Genomic DNA, 21,929 nt, shown 5'->3' with positions numbered 1-21,929 from the left:
TAAAATAGTTTGAATGTTTAAAAGGTTGGAAGGGAAATTACGAATAGCAATGATATTTTTTCGTGATATTGCCCATTAGTATTAGATCCTACTCGGAAGCTTCATGTTTTATGTTTCTTACAAAAGAAATTTGTAGGATTCGCTTAAACTTTGAAAACATTTTCCGAGACCCGGAGCGTCGAGTTTATATCATTTGACTCCGCTCAACAAATTGGGACAATATTTTTTATTTTCGAAGGGGAATTTTCCAAAGAGAGCGCTACCGACTTGGTCGTGGTGCTGTCGGATTTTCTACTTCATTTTCTCCTTCATATTATAGTCATTTTCCGTCGGCCTATTTCCGCTACGAGGTTAAACTTCGACGCCAGAGAGGTGTCCCCACTTTCTGGACTAGATGTTGACCCATCAATTCATGGACCGGAGACCAACGGCTTTACTTCCCTTCCGAAAGAAGACGAGAACACAGATTTTTTCACCTCAGAAAAATCTCAACGACCTCGGCTGGTATTGAACCCAGACCAACTGGGGTGAGTGGCGATCACGGTCAGATTCTTACTGCAAGTCTTTCTGCAACACTAAACCTTAATCTCTTGTCCTCTGGGGCTGGGTGTCAATCTAAACTCTAAAATCAACGTTTTCGCGTCACTATTATGAACGCCAATATTTTTGCTATTTATTGATGGATTGCCGTCTTTTTACCACCAAACAATTCGTAATTAACTGAAATTATATTCTATTTCTATATAGTCTATGTATTTCAATAGTACACTATTGAAAGACCCGTAAATATAAATAGATATCGGAAAACGTGAAAACTCCCATACATCAGTCAGTCTATCCCGAACAGAGCCGTCAATAGGGAGCACATAACGACTGAATACAATACCACGAGATTTAGAGGCTGTTTGAGTCCGTCGATGCTTGCATTCCAAACGAGCAACATCATGACTGTATCGTCCTGACAGTATAACAAGCGGTTGACGCTATGGCATTTCTTCAACCAGCAGACAGTTAAACCGTGTACTACTTGCACCTGTCTCCTTACGGTGTGCAAAGTTTATCGTGCGCTGCGCGAGTTGAAACTTTGCATACAAGAAAATGGAAATACGATGGGTGCGAGCCATGATCACTTAATGATTAGAAATGTGGGTGGGAAGAGTAGATTGGTAGGGTGGGTTTGGATTGAGTTCAACACTGCAGCATACGACGTGTGTGTGCTGCCAATGAGCCTTTTGGCACACACGTTTCATGTTTCGAATATACGTGATGCGGACTGAACTTGATTGTTGGAGATTTAAGTGGCCTAAAAGTTTGGGTTAGGTTAGAGCAGTTTTAGTTTTTATTTGTTTTCAAAATATTGCGAAGCTATTCTATAGCGATTTTTGGTAGTTAACCCATCTGACCACGAGAAAGCGCTGATTGGTTTTTGTTGTTATCACAGGTTTTCAAGCATTAGTATTCATAACAATCAAGTTCCTTAGAGCATATTCAGCAGCGTAGTATTTAATATAGGAATAATAATTGGAACGGAGACAATCACATCCCAAACGTTTTGATTTACTATTTAAAACAGTTTTGTTTCGAGCTTTAAAACTGGTATATGTTTCCGTTCTTTTTGTTAATTCATTTGAAACACGTTTAAAACTGTGTTTTGAATATATAAAAAGTATTCAGCACATACACTCAGGTTCGATAGAATGGGGCAAAAAATGAGTTAAGTAACGACCTGAGAAGGGGTTCTGGAGTGGTTCAGTTTTAGATTTACAATTTTTACAGCTCTTTATCAAAAATGGAAAACTATAAATATAAATTACTCTCCCCAGCAGCAGATAGAGTGGGTGTTCTTTTTGGTTCAAAATTCAAGCCACGTCATGCCTTAAGCGTTATTGGACCTACAATTATATTTCCCCAGTTCATCCAGTCTGAGTATAAGCCCCCCAGTTCAAAACGGGATTTAAAGTAAGCAACAAATAGAGCGGCTGTGTATACCAATTTAAATTTTGAAACAAAATTCTTCGAAATTATAAAACAAAACATTACACTGTGAATGTAATTGTTTCAGCTTAAGTTTCACATTGAAACATCTATATCAAATATAACGTTGCAGAGCATGCACTAACTTCATTGTTTTTGTTTCAAACTGGTTCCTGTTTAATTCAAAAATTGTCAAAATTTCAGATGTGCAGCACTATAATTTATTAAACAGTTTGTTTAGCCACGAATCGATTAAGAAATAAAAAGATTGTTTACCTAAGTTCATTGGTACATTTTTATTCCATTATGGGCAGCTAGGGCCGAGGGTGGTAGCTAGCGCGTTTCATACAACCTTAATCTGACGGAAGAAGCTATGGTACCTTGAATCCGTGTAACACAGATCCACGGCCATCATTGAAATGATTAGCTCTGCACTTGAGATGTACTTCCCCGGGTCGCCAGACGAACATCTGTAATTGTTTCGGGTGACTTTGTATGTATAAGTCTATTTGTGAATTCTACTGTGCTGGTTTAAGGTTCAAGTTACCTTTTTTGAGCATGTGTTAGTTTTGAACGCTGGGTAGTATGGGTAGGAAAAATTGTGTTCTGCTTTGCCACCGAATTATTCATTTAAACCTTTTCAAAACTCTAAAAGAAGAATATCAGCCGATTTATTAGATCACAACGATTCAAATCATACAAAATAGCTGCTGGAAAAACTGTCGGTTTCGCTAAATGGTGCTTTTGAAAAAGTGGCTGTGATTTTTTGTCACACTATCACACCGTGCTGGGGTACGCAACACAACAGCGCAATGAAGAAACCACAGCCACTTTTTCAAAAGCACCATTCACCTAAGCCGATGGTTTTTCCAGCAGGTATTTTGCATGAATTTAATCGTGATGATCTAATAAATCGACTGATATTCTTCTTTTAGAGTTTTGAAAAGGATTAAATGTATAATCTGATGGCAAAGCTGAGCCCAATTTTTCTTACGCACACTACCAAGCCTTGAGGTAACTTGAGCCTTAAACCAATTGTGCGTGGAAGGTGTGAGTTTTAACGTTCGAGCAGAGGGGTGTATACCTGTCTGAGTTGGCGTAGGTGTTCACTAATTGCGTAATAGTGTGAGGATGCATTTTCGAGAGCCATCCCACTGGAGCTATAGAGCTAGGGCCTTGGAAGGGCACCCCCTCAGAATCACTCACTACAACTGCACTGCAGACAAAACACTGCTTAAGGCAAGGGGTGAGTTGCTTAGCACAAATCGAATTGTGCTCACAAACAAACAGCGTGGTAGCTCGTGCCGCAATGTACCACGATGTGCCACGCTGTGCCATGGTGTTCAGCAAAACAAAAGCAATGGTTGCTATGATTATTTAACTACACTTTGTTGACAGTTTTCGAGTTGTCAGAAGTGTGCCTCATTGTGCCACACATTGTGGTAACGGGTGAAATGATCGTGTATTACTGTGAATCGTAATCTTATATCGTGTTATTGTAGGTGATATACTGTGCATAGCACATTGTTCTAAGCGACTCACCCCTTGGCTTAAGGCCAATTGGAGCGGGTCGTGATTCTGAATGTGATCGGATCAGATATGCATAGGGACTTCACGATCGCGTGTATCATCGCGAGGGAATCGAGCGTTTGTGCGTTAACGTGTTTGATCGTGTGGGCATTTGTATGTTACGTGTGCTAGCATATATGTATCTTCGCATCTACAAATTCGATTTTATAACTGTATGTCCATTCGCATATTAGAACACGAGGTAGGTTCACTCTTGGGAACGCGTTTGTAAATTTAACAGTGCTGTGTTTTCACGAAATCGCTAGTGTAGGTGTGCGTGGATGGTCGCGAAAGGCTCGAGCGTATATATGTTAACGTGTTTGTCGCTTGCTCATGTAACTTCCCGTGCATAAATTCGCTTTTATAATCGTGTGTCAATTCGCATATTCCCGTGTATTCTCGAAGACCGCGCGCGGACCGTGAGATTGATGCTTAATTTTTAGGGAAATGTACAGATGCTAGAAGAGAGTCAGTTTCCCAATATCACTAAAGTGCCCGGTCATGTCGCCATGAGACGTGTTGTCTAGTGAATATGAGCGTCATTCTTTTGCTTTGTCCAACTGAAGGCATGAGTCTATGCTATAGAACCGATGGTAGAGACTTCTGGATGTGACAGATTGATGATCTCACGAGCGGTGCTTGTCAATGGTTCGTAAATATATTAGTGCTACAACGTTCACTTGATTACCGGGATGTTTTAGTGTTGGCGAGATCGTGGGCGTAAGTATGTGTAAGTGATTACAACTGCATGTTGTAGCCGTTGTAACGATTGTAACCAGGTTTGTATTATCGCGAATGCCACAAGCGCTTGTACGTTTATCATAAGAGATTGTGAGTATATATGAGAGAATATGCAATTGATTATTTTATTGGGTGCTAGTAAGAATTTAATTTAAGATATAGTAATAAAAGAAAACATTTCATGCCGAATAAAGAAAAAATGATGCAAAGAGATTAATTAGAAGTGTACAAATTGGCCGATATTCTTTTTGGTATATATTAGTAGTGGAAAAGCAAACAATTAGACATACAACAAAAAAGACTAATGAAATAGAAGAAAAGAATACATGTAACATGCAATCAAACTACCTTTACTCGTCTAAATGCCAACAAATAATACTTATTTACCATTAACGACAATTGCATCCTGTTAGATTTTTTTTAATGCTGTGCTGACCGGGAATAGATGAATCATGTGGGTCGGAAAATAATTGTACTTTAATTTATCCAATCCGATTTTCCCGAATGAATCGAATGCACAAATTGGACACCAAAAGGATTACCCACTACTCTATCAATTACACCAGTTCTTCATCCATTTTCTAACCCACTGTTGCAAATACTCAGACGAACATATACACAGATAGACATACGACTAGCACATAACAATTGTACACTAGTACTATAAACTACAATTATTACAAAACGACCTCTAATAGGCTTCCTCTTTTACATCTATTTAAGTAGCTTGTGCACGATGACTAAGTCGACCGATAATTTGACACACAATGACCCCCACGGTGAGCGCTGTCCACCAACACTGCCATTAAACTGTGGAACAGGTCGAAGTCTTCGACAAAGTTATAGAATATTATGTTTTGAATAACTTCTTCTAAGGTACCACAGACATCAGACCTCATTCTTGAGGCAAAATTGTTGTTTTTTGAAAAATCAGTTTTTCGACTTTTCCATGCGAAAAACCTTAATGGATTAATTTAATATGTTCTACAAACTTGCAGGTATCACTAGAATAGAACTTTTTGTTGAAAGATCAAATAACGTAAAATCAATATTTTGGTTTCTAAAACTACTTTTCAAATAATAGTTGTGTAATATTCAATTTCGAACATTTTTGTTGAAAATACCTGTAGATTTTTTTAAGCCAAAATCGTTGTTCTTTGGCAGTTTCATTACAAAATTTGTAAGACATCGACATTTAAAAAGTTGCAGAATAATATTGTGAACATATCCTACGAAGAAATGCTGGCTGTAAAATGATATCTAAGGCCTCAAATAGGTTTCCACTTTTTTGGATTGGTCTTTCTGTGAGTCGGCCACGCCAGCGCGCACAGGCTAATGGTTGATTGTTAGGCGGGGCTGGTGCAGAGTATGAAAAAACACAAATCATAAAAAGGCCCATAAGTCCTTTCGGTCTCCTCGATGCACCACTATCGAAGCGTAATGCAATAACAATCTTAAAGCAATTGTCTGTTCGAGGTTCCTTAGTACTGATGCATGCAATATGCTTGATGATGTTTGCAATACCGTCAAACACATCAACCTAAGGGAGAGTGTTACATTCTACTTGGTAAAGAAAATATTAAATTAGTTATGGAATTTTCGTTTCGACTTCGTCTCATCAGAATCCGACACTTAGTGACAGGACTAAGTTAGCGGTGGGTTGACGCTAGCTCCAAAAACGAAAATACTATGTGTGTTTCTAAGCAAACCCGCACTCCTGCGTGATATCCCACAAGAAAAGAAGCTCTGATTAAGATAATTAGAATTAATTAAGCCGAAACATTGTTTGGCTTAGTAAGCCAATGAAATATGTGCTATGCTAAATTTCTCATACATGGAGAGCAATTTTGGTCAAGTAGAAAACTGTTTTAGACCACGTTAGCGCGCTAATTAACCTATAACTAAATTAGTTATGGAATTTGCGTTTCGACTTCGTCTCATCAGAATACGGCACTAACTTAGTGACAGGACCAAGCAAGCACCGGCTCGACTCTAGCTCCAAAAATCGAAAACACTATTTCGATTTTTAGAGCTTGGAGATACTTTACGCAGTTTCGTCAAAATAAGGCGAAGAAAATTCTACATATTTGTATGTTTTGTATTCAAAAATCAAACAAAATACTCAAAAAGTATAACAAATCAGTATTTTATAAGTCTAGAGTAAAACTCATTATTTAAAAAAATTAAATTTAAATGATTAGATAAACTATTTTAACTAAATAAGTAATCTACGGTAAAAGTTTCGAGTTACGAAAGTCACCCCGATGATCAAAGTCACCCCGGTTTGCGGTATTTCTTAATCGATAAATGGCAAAACAAATAAAACTAATTAATGAATTAAAACGTTTTACCGCGCAAATCTGAAATCATTATTAGATCCAAACCGCGCCCAATCTTTTACGCGGATACCTTTTACACGCCCTCAGTTAATCGCGTAGCAGGAAGTCCAACTATACCTTAAAAACGGTATAAAAACAAAAGATTTCTGAAAGCTGTAAATTACCTGTGTGTGAACGATATGAACATTCAAATCGTGTAGTACCTCAATTTTCATCGTACCGTTTGAGAAAATGCGTTAAACAAGATAACGGACGCTGCTCTTAGCAGGCAGTGGAACCGGGCTCAGCGCACTAAATATTGACGGCGAGCTTCAACCACCCACCCTCTGAAGCTTTATAGCATATCTCACTGTAAGCACATTCCACACGATGGCAGCACGGTGAAAGTAGCAAAAAAGCTCATAAAGTGCACATTAGCAGCTTTCTTTCAGACGATCATCGTTTGCCACTTATCATGTGCATTGCAAAGTAGGGGAAGATGGGGTAAAACGCACCCCCTAAGGAAATATGATCATAACTTAGCTATAGAACATCAATTGGGAGAATTTAATTAATGACATCGTTTAGCCAACATTTTCCTCTGTAATCAAAATTATAACGCTTTGCAAAATATTCAAAAACATGAAAAAAAATTAAATTCTTGAAAATCATTAAAAATCACCTTTTGAAAAATAAGCGGGGCAAAACGAACCTGTGCGGGGGCAAAATGCACCACTACAACGGGGCATAATGCACTAAAACAACGGGGTAGAATGCACCGCAACAACGGGGCATAATACTCGGCGAACAAGCAAGTAGTTTTCTTTTCTGACGAGATTTCACAAAAGTGTGCCATTAAATAGCCTTAGGTTATGCGATTGGTAGGTTTTCAGAACGATTTTTCTGTTTTCGATTAAAAAGCAGCAAAATCAGAGAAGAGGGCATTTTGCCCCCGATGGAGCAGAGATATTAATTTAGCAAAAAGTGAATTATTTAGTAGATTTTTCATATGTAGTGCGACAGAATAATGAACAACGGTATAAATAGAACTGAAATGCTCTAATATAATAGTAAAACAGTATTTATAAGAGCGGAATATCCTTGTTGCACGAGCCACAATAATTACATGAGAAGAGCACGTTATTGTGTTTTGTTTATTTCTCGAGTTGCTATTGATGTACGGTTATCAAACTTTGACAGTGTATGTTTACCATAACGCACTTCCGACTGGTGTTACCGTTTTCTAAAAATTTCCACCTGTTTTCGATATAAGAAAGGATGCATTTTGCCCCGGGGGTGCGCTTTACCCCATCTTCCCCTACATACATACAATGAATGATTCATTCAAGTAATTATCGCGTTAGTTAAATCACGGCTGAACCTATCCAGAATGTATTGACGTTACTTTGGTGTTTTATAGTGTAAGGAAGACTATGCATTCACTTTCGAAAGTTGTTCAAATAACCACATCTCAAAGGAAGCTATACGAAAACAATCAAAATATTATGCAGCCATAGGGTCTGATGATTGAACTATATAAAGGGCGAACACGAAATTATTGCGACACCGAAAATGTCATGCCAATTTTCTTATAATGTTTAAAATCAAATTAAAATTTTAGGGTAGTAAAATTTTAGGTAGTAGTAATGCTCTTTTATCAAAATATTGCAATTGGCAGAGAAAATCATGGAGATTCATAAACTGCACAACTGCAAAGTTTCGTTCGAATCGACGATGGTCATATTTTCCGGTCGGCCGGTTTCTCATGAAATCCCTCCAATGCAAAAATTAGATGAAATGTGGTATGATGGATTGGCGCTCGTACGCTCATTTGAAATGGAAAATCTGAAAAGAGTCTTAAAGAATGTCAAACTATCCAGTTATTGATTTATACTGTTCCTAAAAATCAAATTATAAACAAAATGGTGGGCATTGGTGGAATTTTTTTTTTCTAAACAACGATGTTTCGTCTTATATTGCATAAGAAATATTTACAATCGAAAATTTTCTAAAACAATAGGTCAATGACTAAATAAACTAACAAGCTTTTAAACGAAATAGTAAATAGTAAGATGATTATTTGAACCGGTCTTGAGATATCCGTGCACCGACTTTGCAGACATTGTTTCGAGAAAAACACTATTAAAACATGCACAAGAGTTTAACCGTTGTGTGTCCGACGCGGTACCCGGGTACCTTTTTAAGTTTCAATTAATTAAATTCCTGTTTTATCCATAGCTGGAAATTGAAACTTTGTGACATCTTATAACTTCACTAAGTCAAGCTTTTGGGTTAATAATATTGTTGATATAGTAAGGGTGGGAAAGAGGAGGGGCTTCTGAATTTTTTTACTACGTAACAGGCCGACGTGGGTACCCGGGTACCCACAGAACTAAAATGCCCGTAACTAAGGTAATTTCCAACCGATTTCGATACTTTTGGCCGTATTGGATTCAGAAACTCATCCACTTTTGGATTTGGTAAAAATGAATCGGGTTACCTCATTCGGTTCTCGAGAATCCGGGTTTCCGGAAGCAGGTTCCAGTGCTGGGGTACTATTTGCAAACTTCAATGGAATACTAGCAATATGGGTATCAAAATTCTTGGAATTGAATCAGTAGGCTGTATCTCGTGGTTTTGGAACCATTTGGTGATTTGACCCCGGAACGGACATTCCGGAGCAGGTTCCCGTGGGGCCGTGAGTGGCCATTCCATTCCAATTCCATTTTTCAAATTGCCATAGGGTCCCGTAACAATAAAAAACAGACTTCCGAGACAATTTGAAGAGTTTTGATACTCATATTGCTAGCTATTAAAATTTACAGATCATATCCTAGTACTGAAACATTACCCCGGAAAATCCGGATTACCAAAAACCAGATCCATTATTTCGGTTCTATTGCACAGAATCAAAAAGTGGACGAGTTCCTGTATCCAAAATATCTAAAAGTGTCCAAATCGGTCAAAGGAAGCCACAGTCATGAGCATTTCAATTTGTGGGTACCCTCGTTGGCCTGTTAAAGGTGTTTTTTTTGTTGGACACATAACTGTTAAACCATAATCTATTTATTACTTCAGGAGGTAGGACTAGACTAGAGGTTTTAGAAATTTATTAATAAAATGTTAATATTTCTATGTAGGTCAAAAGAAATAAATAAAGTTGTTGAGAAAGATGATGTTTCTATCTCTTTTGTTGCATTTTTATTCGGAAGCGTCTTTGTTTAAATGGCTTTACTCAGTTGCATTATTCATAATAAAGATGTAGTGAATCAAAATATCGCCCAATATACAAAAATTATGTCACTGAAAATCATACATTCCATTCCTCACTCGTCCCCCCCCCAAAATGTCTCCCCCATCGTGTTAGTGGCAACTGTCAAAACTCACATCTATCCTGCTATTTCCCTATCCATTCCTAATATGTGTCATAAGATCTTCAACTAATCTGAAATATTTGTTTATGTGCAAGCTAATTTGATGTTTGCGATATATTTGTGTAGGTTTAGGAAGGCGAAATAATTTTTGTTTATATAAAATAGTTCTTCCATTTTAGTGTAGAACAGATCAACTTGCGGAAACAAACTCATTATTACATTTTACTTGAAAAAGAAAATATTTGTGGTCTTGACAAAATTTACAAAATATTTGTATTATGAGAAAACTATAACTAATTCAAACCCTGCTTTCTCCTGAATATGAGGGGATATTTCTTAGAAACGTTGCACTATGGAGTGTCATGTAACCAAAAACCAACTCCAATTTACAACAACTCCAATTTAATTCAATTGTATACTGACCGTTTGTATATACTATGATTAGGGAAATCCTTTGCTATTTCGAACTGGGAGACATGGTTGTTTGAAGATGAAAATTTTGGAAAGAGACATATGCCACGTGCAATTTTTAAACTTTTCGTATTTCTACTGAATTTTTAATGAAACATATGTTCAAACATGTCATTTGGAAATTAAGATTACCTGTTTTGGGAGGATATAATGTAAAATTCATATTCGTTGTATTGGAATGCACTTTGAAGAAAAATAACGGATCAAAGTCCAAAAATATTGGAAATTAGATCCGAGAAAAATATCACACAAAGATCCCCATAAATCTCGAAGGGGGTGCAAGTATAATGATGCTTCTTACTTATGGCGCAGGTTTCCGTTGCCCAAATTTGCCTTATGCTGGGAACGCTTCAATGTCAGAATTAGTAGAGAGGCGTCGGATAATTCAGTACACGTTTAGTTTGAGTACTCCGTATTTTAAGTGGAAATTAGCGAGGATTGCAATCAGAGTTCATGCATTGGACATATAGTTGATCTCGCTGAATTTTTGCCATTCACATTACTGTGTAACTACAACTGTCACTGAGTTTTACTGAAAACACTAATATATCTTTTTCATGATTAATGTGACTAAAACATTTATTTGCGTAAAAATACGACTTGTAATTTCAAGAATGTTCATGTCTCATAAGCAGTCCAGAGACACGTTCAATGGCCACTTGCTTTTCCACGAATGTAAATAGTTATTTGTAATAATTTTATTATATTATTAATTTTTCCCAGTTCATATATTTAAATTTAATTAAATTTTATTTTCATGTTATGCAATTTTATTCTTTTTTCCATTTCATAAATGAATAAACCATTTTCTTTATTTTAACAATCTGAGTAATTTTGTTCGGTAATTCGTGTATTCATTTCATTCAGAACATTAATTAGTACAATTTAACTTATTCTATTAATTCTATAACTTTTTCATATCGATGATTTTTTTTTTCATTTTAATCTTTTCATTGTTTAAGATTAAACAAAATGAAAGATAAGTGATCAAATGAATAGAAAGAAAAACTTTTTATTCATTTGATCATTTCTTCATTTTGTTTTTTATTCATTCTATTTGTTTTATTGATTTTATTAACCCCTTCTTATTTATAAACAACGTTTCTCACAAGAAAAAAACAAGCAAGGCTAACAACTGTAACTATTACCAATTATTTGAGAGCAACCAGAAATATCCGCAGAACTGAAGTTATTGCAAGTATTCTGAATGGATTCAACTGGAGCAGTGCTGCCAGAAACATTTTAAGTTATCGAAGAAAAATTATATATTGATATATCTTCGTTGTCTTCAAATATTTTTGAAAACTGATAATTCTTATCGATTTAAGCTGACTTCGGCTACTTTTTCTGTTCAATTAAACTATTGAAAACTTTGCAGGAAATGTGTATTGGAGATCGGTATGTAAAAATTGAGCAGCTTCTAACACTGCTAAAGACCTTGATCAAAAGAAGTTTTTCGTGTTTCTTCTCTTCAACATTTTCGAGGAACCCTATATGTGTTAGAGAATGTTAGACATGAAGGGGTTAATTTTATCCATACTATTCATATTATTTGTCATATTAATTCAATTATTTTTTTGTTTTATTTTTATTATTTATTTAATTTGTTTTAATCATTTTATTATATTGTTAATTATTCCCAGTTCATATATCATAAACAGTTTTTCATTTTATTAATTCTGTTCAGTCAGTTCTTTTTATTCATTTCATCCAATTTGTTAATCTATTAATTTAATAAAAAATTAATGTTGTCTAATTTTCGTTTGAGTTCATTTGATTTATTTATTTTATTAATCTGATTTATATTAATCATTCTACCCATTAAATGAATAACTTTTTCTAATTTTTTTTGCTTCATAATTATTTTAATTTTGTTTTAATATTTTCTATAATTTCTTCAGTTTGTTCGAAGCGTTATTCTCCATGACTAGAAACTGTGCTTGACTCACATCTAGTTGCTTGCCAGCTTCGCGTGAGTTCGTTATTTATTCCTTTATCATCTTTTCATTGGAAAATGTACCAGTTATTATGAACAAATCTGAATAGCACCGATAGGGCAGTTTTCTGGCGCTGGAGTCTCAGTTTTGTGACTCTTTGTTATTTACATTGCCTTTTTCAGTTCGACTACCTAGAAATGGCATGGCGTGAAAATTTGAAATTTTTTTTTCATGACAAAAACCATTTCAGTATATTTTAGATACAGGTTGCAATTGATAAAATCGATTTCATAATTCATTGTTTAGTTTACTGTGATGCAAAATTGATTGTTGGAAATTTGTAGCATTTCTCCCGAAATTACCCTATGTCGAACCACTAAGCAAACAATCACGGGCACGGGTGAAATTTTGCAGTGCAATCACAATAGGGTTGAGAGCCTATTGGTAAGGGTGTCGCGCTATTTTATTAATTACGCTGCCCAGTGGCGTACCCAAGTAGCACTTGCAACATGTCTAGAATATCAATAAAATTATTTGTTGCATTACAATGACAACAGAATTGCAAAAAAACACGACTGTAGCATATGTGAAACACAGCTGCTGCACGTTACATCTTAATTATTTATTTGTATTGCTAATGTTTTCTGAAACAATCAAATTTGACACATATTATGGGTGTTTTTGCAACGTTTTTGTGACTCTACTGCACAGATAAAACAATTTTTTTGCAAGCATCATCGCAAAAACTAGATATGACATTATTATTCAACTTGTCAGCAAACTTTATTTCAGATACACTTATAAAACTTTTATTCAACTTGAGTTTGTAACATAGTAGAAATAAAAACCACCGCCATTATCATTGATAGAATGAATAGTTCCTCTATAAAAGTTGCTGACGAACAGTTAATATGTTTAGATTTTATGATCAGAACCCAAATTTTCATCAAAAGCAAATTTGAAGACAGTGCTTTGCGTACGATAAATAATTCACACAATAAGTATAAAATTTATTGAATTTATATCAACAATGCTTTACGGCCCTTTAAAAATATCAAAGTATTTTCGAAAATTACTCGATTCATTTTTATTGGTTATACCTTTTTACCCACATTAATAATATTGTCATATTCGACTGGGGACATAATATTTATGCTTTGTTTGTATAATAATTTCATGAAACACATTAAGTTTCATTTCATTTCGTGAAAGTTGTTTTCAAAGCGATCGCTAGCATTACTGCAATTATATCTGTTGTTAGCATGATTCCTGGTATATCATTCGTAACAAATGAACATGTTGCATATAAACTCCACCTCTTTCGCTTTTTTAATTGCATAACAGTTGAATAACGCTTGCTGCAACGAATATTTTCACAAATTAATGTTTGACATTGGTGTTGTAAAAACAGCTTATCAACATACCGTGTTGCTTGGGGTAACCAGAAATTTGGTTAAGGGGGGGTTGATGAAAATTGATTTTTCGAGAATGCTAAAATTTAATAAGAGTTTAATCAATTATTAAAAATTCAGAAGCATCATTGGTCTAACAGATGCGATCTCAGTCTTCAAACAAGGAATACCAATATAGAGCAGTATTAAAACCTCTATAAATTATTTTCCTATACGATATGTCTATGAAATGAAATCTTCTAAAGTGAGACAAATTTTTGGAAACATTCTCAACAGTTAAGATCACATAATTTCGAAATTATCAACTTGGAAGGCTTGAACTTAGTAAAAATTTTCCAACATAAAACATTGCATCTTGTGATTTACAAATTCTAGTGATTAATTCTCCTAGAAGTAATCATGAAAAATTAAGTCTTCAAAAATGGTAAGTGACTTGCTATCTTCAGCAAAGTTGTTGATAACACTAATTTACAAATTTTGGGTTAACTGTATGAAGTTAAGAAAAAATAGGTTTTCTAAGTCAATTTTGGGTCGTTGAGCACGGAAATCATATCCATTATCTTTTTCAAAGAACCGTTTTTGTGATTTTTAAAAAAAGGTGTTTTTGAGCACTTTTTGCAGCTTTTGGTCAATATCTCAGGAACAAATTTTCCAATTAACACAACCATTCGAAAGGTATTGATGTGCCCATTCCAAAAATGTATAACATGTTAGGATAAAATATCAACAATTTAGGGTTAAGAGCAACCAAAGTCAAAAAAGTAGCGTTTGATTAAATTACTAATTTTTAGTTGATTTTTCATAAAAAAAATGAATTAGCAAAAAAAATATTTTAAAATCCTATGTGATAAGCAAACTTCTTACGTGAATTTTAAGCCTAAGATCACGAGAATCCGACAAAAACTGGTGATATTATTAGGCATCGAGTGAAAATTGCTCTGTTTTTCACGTATCTCTTTTGGTCTTAAATATGATTACAATAGTTTACAAGAAAAATGAAGTTACGAGAAAAAGTGTTTTCTAGATTAATTTTGGGTCGCTGAATGCGAAAATAATACTTTATTTCTCTTGCAAAGAAGTTCGAGTTTAAAAAAAAAGTTTTTCTTTTGCTTCCGCTTTTTTGTTTTTGCTCTATTTTTTATTACAGAAAACTAATTTTTCATATTTTCAGACAAATGTGACAAATTTTAACAATTTTAAGGTAATCGCGATAAGCTAAGAAGAAAGGTGTGTCCTCAGTTAATTTTGGATCGCTGAATAGTCCTTTTTTTCAAAGAAGCAGTTTCAAGATTTCTTTGAAAAAGTTGTTTTTGGGCACTATTTTAGTTATTTGTCAATATCTTGTTCAAATAGGATCCAATCGAAACAGTTTGAAAGCTATTGATGTACCCTTTCCGAAAATGTATAATATGCGTAGATCAAATCTCGACAAACATACGATTACGGCCTAAAAGCCAACTGTCAAAATTCTCTTTGAAAGGAAATTTCAGACAAACTGTTACCCGCCAATCACAGATGTTTATAGTAAACAAAAGAAAAAAGTTTTCTCTTGCATTAACTGCGTTTAGCCAGTAACGGTTTGTCCGGAATTTCCTTTCAAAGAGAATTTTGACAGTTGGCTTTTAAGCCGTAATCGTATGTTTGTCGAGAAATGTACATTTATTATGATTACAATCGACCAAAGTAAAAAAAAAGTCTAATGTTCGACCTTTTATAAAAAAATGCATATTTCTAGTAATTTTTTTATAATAAATCAAGGACAGAAGAAAATTCTTTTAGAATCTAATGACATAAACAATCTTTTTGCAAAAAAGTCGGATAAAAAATGTAGATGGTATGAAGCACTGAGTGAAAATTGTAACTTTTTATTTTTCGCACAATCATACTTTCGGCTGAAATAATCTTCTATACTTGATAGTTATTGTTTGTGTTGGGTACTATCTTCTCGAGCTTGCATCCATCCATCCTGCGGCATTTAAATGGTTTTGGATATTTCATTGTACAACGAAGTGCTCTTTTTAAAATGTGGAAATATCGTTGGAAAAGTTTTGTTTTGTCTGTGGTGAGTACATATTTTACGAATTTTATCCTTATGCTTCAACAGGCTTCACAGCAGATTCTCAGTTCACAGAATATTACGTGGCTAGTGTCACTGAGACTCCTTCCCGATAGGGACTCAAATATTTTACGACTGGTTTATGAGACCAGTGCTACACCCTCTAAACCGCCGCATCAGAGCAAGGTCCGCTAAAATCATAAAATTTCCATTTCGCTCAATGTGCCATAGCATCAACATTTTCCATCCGATGTTAGTGATATTAGGCTTAAAATTAACGTAAACATATTATTTGTCATCTTAGATTCTAAAAGGTCCGAAAAAATATTGTTTTTCGGTAAAAAAAAATCATTTAAAAATGAGCAACTTTTAAAAATGGTCAAAGATGCACTTTTTTAAACTTTGGTCGCTTGCAGCACTAAAAATTCTACATATGATCGACACATATTATATGTTTTTGGAAAGGGCATCTCAGCAACTTTCAACCTGCATATTGAATAAATTAATTGAATGATTTTGACACGAAATATGGACTAAAACTACAAAAAGTGCTCAAAAACGAGTTTTTTGAGAAAATTATAAAATCGCTTCTTTGAATAAAAAAAAATAATATTGTTTTCGTGTTCAGCGACCCAAAATTAGCCTAAGAATACTTTTTCTTGAAGCTTCATTTTTCTTGTAAACTAGTGTTTAACTATCATTTTAAACAATTTTGTTGAAAATATGACTCAACTCTACGCAATCACAAAAATACATTTTCAGCAATGTATGCACGCTTTTAATGAGCAAGTTTATGTTTTACAGACAATCAACCTATTCAAACTTAGCTTCCCATTCGAAAAATTGTCCCTGATCCATATTTTGTAAAATCTCTCCAAATAAAGCTCATAATAACTTAGACAATTATTTTATTTTATATTGATTTAATTTGACAATTATTGGATCTCGGCTAAGAGATAAGTTACAAGATCCCCTTCCCACAATTTTCCAAAAGTCCTTATGGTATAGGCCCCAAACCGGTCGTAAAACGTGCACAGTTGTCCGTATAACTCACTCTTATTTATTTGAAGATACACATAATAGGATTCGAAAACAATGTTCAATGTTAGTAACCGGATTCATTTTTGATTGATCTTGATTTTGATTTTTTTTTTGTGTGGAAATTTTGATAAATATCACTGGCTTCTCGCAGATCGTTAGGGAGACGTCATTTCAGGCGTCGTATGACAGGAAGCTTCAAAAGTAATCATCGGCTCAGGGAACTGAATCGAAAGGTTAAATGTGTCTGCATTACTTTCAATATGAATCGTAGATCACATTGTTGATGTAATTTGATGAGCCACATGTCAAGAATGATAAAAAGAATCTGTAATCCGATGAATCGAGTTCCGGAATTTCAGGAAGCGGTTGTATCTAATTGTCATCAAATATGATTCCATTTCACTTACTATTTCTTGTGGTTCAGCATGCCGTGGAACTCAAACATTGTCATTCGGCCCACAGCATCAGATTCCGTAGTCCTGATGGTGAGTTGTCACATCTATATCATTAATTTTTGGTTTTTCTTGTCTCCAGTTAGAACTTACTGATCTTGTATTATTTATGGAGATAAATGGTTGGTTTTAATAAATTACGTTTTCAAACAAATGAAATTGAAAAAAAATCGCTATCGAACCATAAATGAAGTAGCTAATTGTTCATTAGAATCCCAATTAGTACGTTTTAAGATTATCTGTAATATATTGAGTTCTTAAAATATGGAATGCATGCGAAATTGATTAGAAATTTGGATCTGAAAAATGAATTAAAAAATATGTACGTTATATCGAGTAAAAGTGTATGTTATATTGAGTGACGCTATATCGAGGGTATGTTATATGGAGGGTACGTTATATCGAATATTACCTGTACTTCTTTTCAACGCAATGCTAGAATTGGATTCTACAATTATCGCAACACCATTAAGGCCAATGTGTTAAACGAGGATGGCAGGTGCTGCTCTAATCAACAATTTCAACAACAGAATGAAAGTACCCTTTATCAATTTCATGATGTCTATGGATGCAACTAATTTTTAAACTACTATTTCAATATTCCATCACGATTAGGCGGGTAGTTTCAGAATTAATTCAAAAACTGACCCTGATGAATCGAGCGATCTACGAACTGAATCGGTAGCTTCAGGTTATCTATCAACCTATTCGTACGGAAATCAATTCGCATTGAAATAAACATTTTTAACATGTTTATAATATTTCGATTTTGACAACCAACACGACGTTCCAACATCGAAAGCTGGTCTCACCCAGCCACCCACAACTTGGACGCCTACCTCCAAAGCTACAATAGCTGAACCCCGTCTACAGTCTATAACCGATACCGGTGTGGTCGGTGGTAATATTAGTGGGTGAATAACGCGAACAACTCATCTCTTCCCGTTGCACTATCGCCGGATAGAAAGCAAACACGACCGCCAAACAACCGAAGAGACTAATGAAGTCAGCCAAGCCAGTACGTTGGATTGCTCCACATGCAATGAACCACCTTGGAATCGCTTTCGTGGCGTAGTCGAATGGCGATTTCGTATACCAAAGCAAGTACCTACCTACATACCTACATGCGGACCGCGACGACGGCCATAAAACAGTTCTCAAGCCGCGCGCTCTCTCATGAAGCTCTTTCTTTCGGTTCTCACTGTTGAAATGAACTGCGCACCCCGATGCCGAACGGAACACGACTACATTTTACTTGCAAGACAGTCGATTTGAGAACGCGAGGCGATCGAGATTGAACGAACCCTTCGAAGTTTCGAGGTACCGCTTTGTTCCGCTGAGTCACGAGAACTTTCCAACTAACTATCGGTAGTGTCCGATCAGTCACTGATCTTTGGTGCATGTTGTGACGCGCTAATGCGTATCATAACAAAGCCATCAGCGGATGCGGCTCAGCGCCGATGAAGCGCTAAGCGTTTAAGCAAATATATGTTCGAGTCTGAATCGTCGCATCGCAGAAAAGTGCAAAATAACTGTGACGTGAGGTAGCGAAAATTTTTCGAACCCAAGTGAAATGCGAAACGAACGCTCGCGCGTGGGGAAAAACCGTTCAACGAGAGTGAGAGTGAAGGAAAAACAGTGAAAATTATAAAGCTAAACAGATCTCAGGGCCGCTAAAAATAAATTTTCTGTATATTGCTTTGAATTTTTCGTCGGTTTTTGGTTTCGACCAACGGTTTGTGCCCATAACCTATGCATAATTGAATCGGCAGATGTGTGGTGCAATGGAAGAAACATGAAATCAACCACCACACAAACGTGAACGAGGATGTGATTGTCCGCCAACAAGAACACAATGCCATAGGAATTAAAATTTAAAATTTTCCTGATTGAAGTTCGCAAAAGTAGAACGACTACGCGCGCAAATGACCTCCCACCTGATGCCGTGTCGTGTCAGCTGCTGCTGCTGTTGCTGCAAAGAAGTGAAGGCGGATAGTTCGCGTGCCGCACCGTACCGATTCTAGCCAGTCAAGTTGTTTGTTATGTCGTTCGAGAATTTTTAATTTCTCGGATCGGAGTTGATGACATTGTTGACGTCCTTCATTATGACGTCTACCGGTTGCCGGTATCAACACGAGCATGGTGATAGCAAATCAATAATAATTGGTCGGTCGGGATCGAAATAAATCATTCAAGGTTGATATGATATAAACTGAACCGGACATAGACTAGAACATGCGTTATTCAGGCTAGAAGTCATGATAAAATGTTTCAACTATAATGTAGTACGCAATACCTCCAATGACACAAACGGAATCCGCTGTGTCATTGGAGCCGAAGTTTTACCAGAAGCCAGCCGGAATTCCGGCTCATTTTCCGGCTAGATTTGCTGGGGATTTGTGGCCATTTCACCTGAATAACTCCAAAACTGTTTTCTACAGTAGTGCCATCAGACTTATGGTCATCTTCTTCCACCACTTCTCCAAATCGGAGGGTGCTTGGATTTTTTGCGAAATTTAGGTAATTTAAGTTTGACAATTCTATGAATGTTTGCAATGAATCGAGAAGCTTTTAGAAAGGATATGGGTTTATTGGTGGATGTTCCTATAACTGGCGTAGGAAACACTAATGACGGGAATAGATCACGAACGTGTTCCTCCGATACAAACAAGTTTTCTCAGATAACCTCAGAGTGGATGTAACTCTTATCAATAGGTTCAAGGTTATGTTTGAGACCATATAAAAAAGGTACAGTATTCATTCCGAGAATTTACCAACTTATGCTATGGAAACGGCTCAGTTATATATTGACTTGTACGGCTGGCATCCAATGTCTCTGATAAAGAAGAAATCATCAAACACACATTGCTCCCAATAGGGAAGCTCTTGGGGGAAGCTAACTCGCAATAAACAGAGTCTACTACTCCTTACGAAAATCAAAATTAAAAATATCTCGAGAACTACTACACCTCAGAAATGTTTTGTTATGAGGATTTTGATTTAAAATGGCGTTTAGAATCATATTCAAAAATAAAATTGTAATATGAATTATAAAAAATTGTCAAAAGTTGTTGTTAGGAAAACTTTTTTATTGAAAGCTTCTACACGATCCAAATACACTGAAAAAGCTTCTTTTATGTCTTTAAAACGATAAACATTAGACTTTTGACAATTTATGATGGGTAACGCGAATAACTTTTAAAAGGGACATAATTAAATGAATTTATTTTTTTTGTAGCAAAATGCCAAATATCTCGAAAACTATCGCATTTTGGAAGATATTTATTGAATGCATTTTGATTTAAAATGATACTTAGAATTATATTCTGTAATAAAATTACAGTTTTGTATGTCAAAAAAAATGATTTAAAAACATGTATAAAGTTATTGTTAGAAAAACTTTTTTGCTGATAATTTCTCCATCATGAAATTACATTCAAAATGTTTCTTTTCTCTTTAGATTTTTATTGAGAGGATATAAAAAAATTAGAAAAAATGGTTTTTTGCGATTTGAATTTTTATCATACATTTTCTTTTTTGTGAAAAATGACGTAACATTTTTTTCGTGCAGAAGTATTCATTACCTGTTCTCAGATAGTTTTACTGTATAAAATAGTGTAATCGAACAAAAAAAAGTTGAAATTATTGCACGTAGAAACGTCTACGCCCTTTTGAAAAATTGCTCTTGTATCAGAATATTGAAATTGCCAGAAAAAATCATGGAGATTCAGAAACCGAACACAAATGTAAAGTTTCGTTCGAATCGACGATGGTCATATTTTGCGGTCGGCCGGTTTCTCATGGAAGCTGCCAAAAATGGGGGCGAGCTAAATCGGGGGACGATCAAATTGGGTCTTCACTGTATTATAATAGAAAGGCAGTATTCGAAGAAGTTTCTCGTGGACGAGTTTTTTCAATATTTTGAAATAGTCAAAATGCTTATAACAGTATAGTGTTTGAGTGTGCATGCATCTGTGAATATTGAAAACATCGATGACAATTATCATTAAAAAATCAGAGAAAATCGCATGAAAGAAAATCCGAGAAAAAATTTCTGCCTGATTCACTTGATTCGATCTTCTGTAATTAATCCCACTAATTTTGGATTTGAAAGCTTGTGGTTGAACCTACGAGTCAATTTAAGAATACCTAAGTTACTTCAATTTTGTGCTATTATGATAATCTTTAAAACGGAAAAATTTAAAAAATCATAACATCGTTCAGAAATGAGATATTTCCATGGAAATGTCGCAAATGCCCAAAGAAGTGTATTACATTCTGTGGTTAAAGTTTGAACGATTTTTATTAAGTCCTTTAGTATTCCAGCAGCACAGAGAGGGTCAGAAACGAACGTTTTGTTGTTCACGTGGTATATGAACGGCCAAACAGCGCTAATACTGAAAATCATTTCTGAGTCGGGCTCGACTGCACGACAAATATTTTATGAGACCAGAAACATATCCTCTCTGTCGCCACCTCACGGTCACAACTTCATGAATAATAAATAAACCTCGCATTGATAAAAGTATAAACGTATTGATAAAAGTATTTTCCAAGAAACTCGGGAAACAGAAACCGTTTTGT

At 35.3% G+C, this 21,929-nt stretch overlaps 1 protein-coding gene across 4 annotated transcripts in view; it reads left to right on the top strand.

The window, feature by feature from the left end:
* The first annotated feature begins 18,609 nt into the window (after positions 1–18,609).
* LOC131682217 (uncharacterized) overlaps positions 18,610–21,929 on the top strand; it is a 59,281-nt gene continuing 55,961 nt past the window's right edge. Inside the window, exon 1 of one of the 4 annotated variants that reach the window (XM_058963547.1) lies at positions 18,610–18,713. The gene's annotated coding sequence lies outside the window, so the exon portion shown is untranslated. Of the gene's footprint in view, positions 18,890–18,930; positions 19,081–21,929 lie in introns of those variants that run through there. The other 3 variants (XM_058963545.1, XM_058963546.1, XM_058963550.1) reach the window with 3 other exon arrangements.

The sequence above is a fragment of the Topomyia yanbarensis genome, chromosome 2 (genome assembly GCF_030247195.1).
Source record: "Topomyia yanbarensis strain Yona2022 chromosome 2, ASM3024719v1, whole genome shotgun sequence".
In the NCBI taxonomy this organism is placed as follows: Eukaryota; Metazoa; Arthropoda; class Insecta; order Diptera; family Culicidae; genus Topomyia; species Topomyia yanbarensis.
Note: the sequence above shows the minus strand (reverse complement) of the source record. Positions and strands in the feature narration are given on the sequence as shown.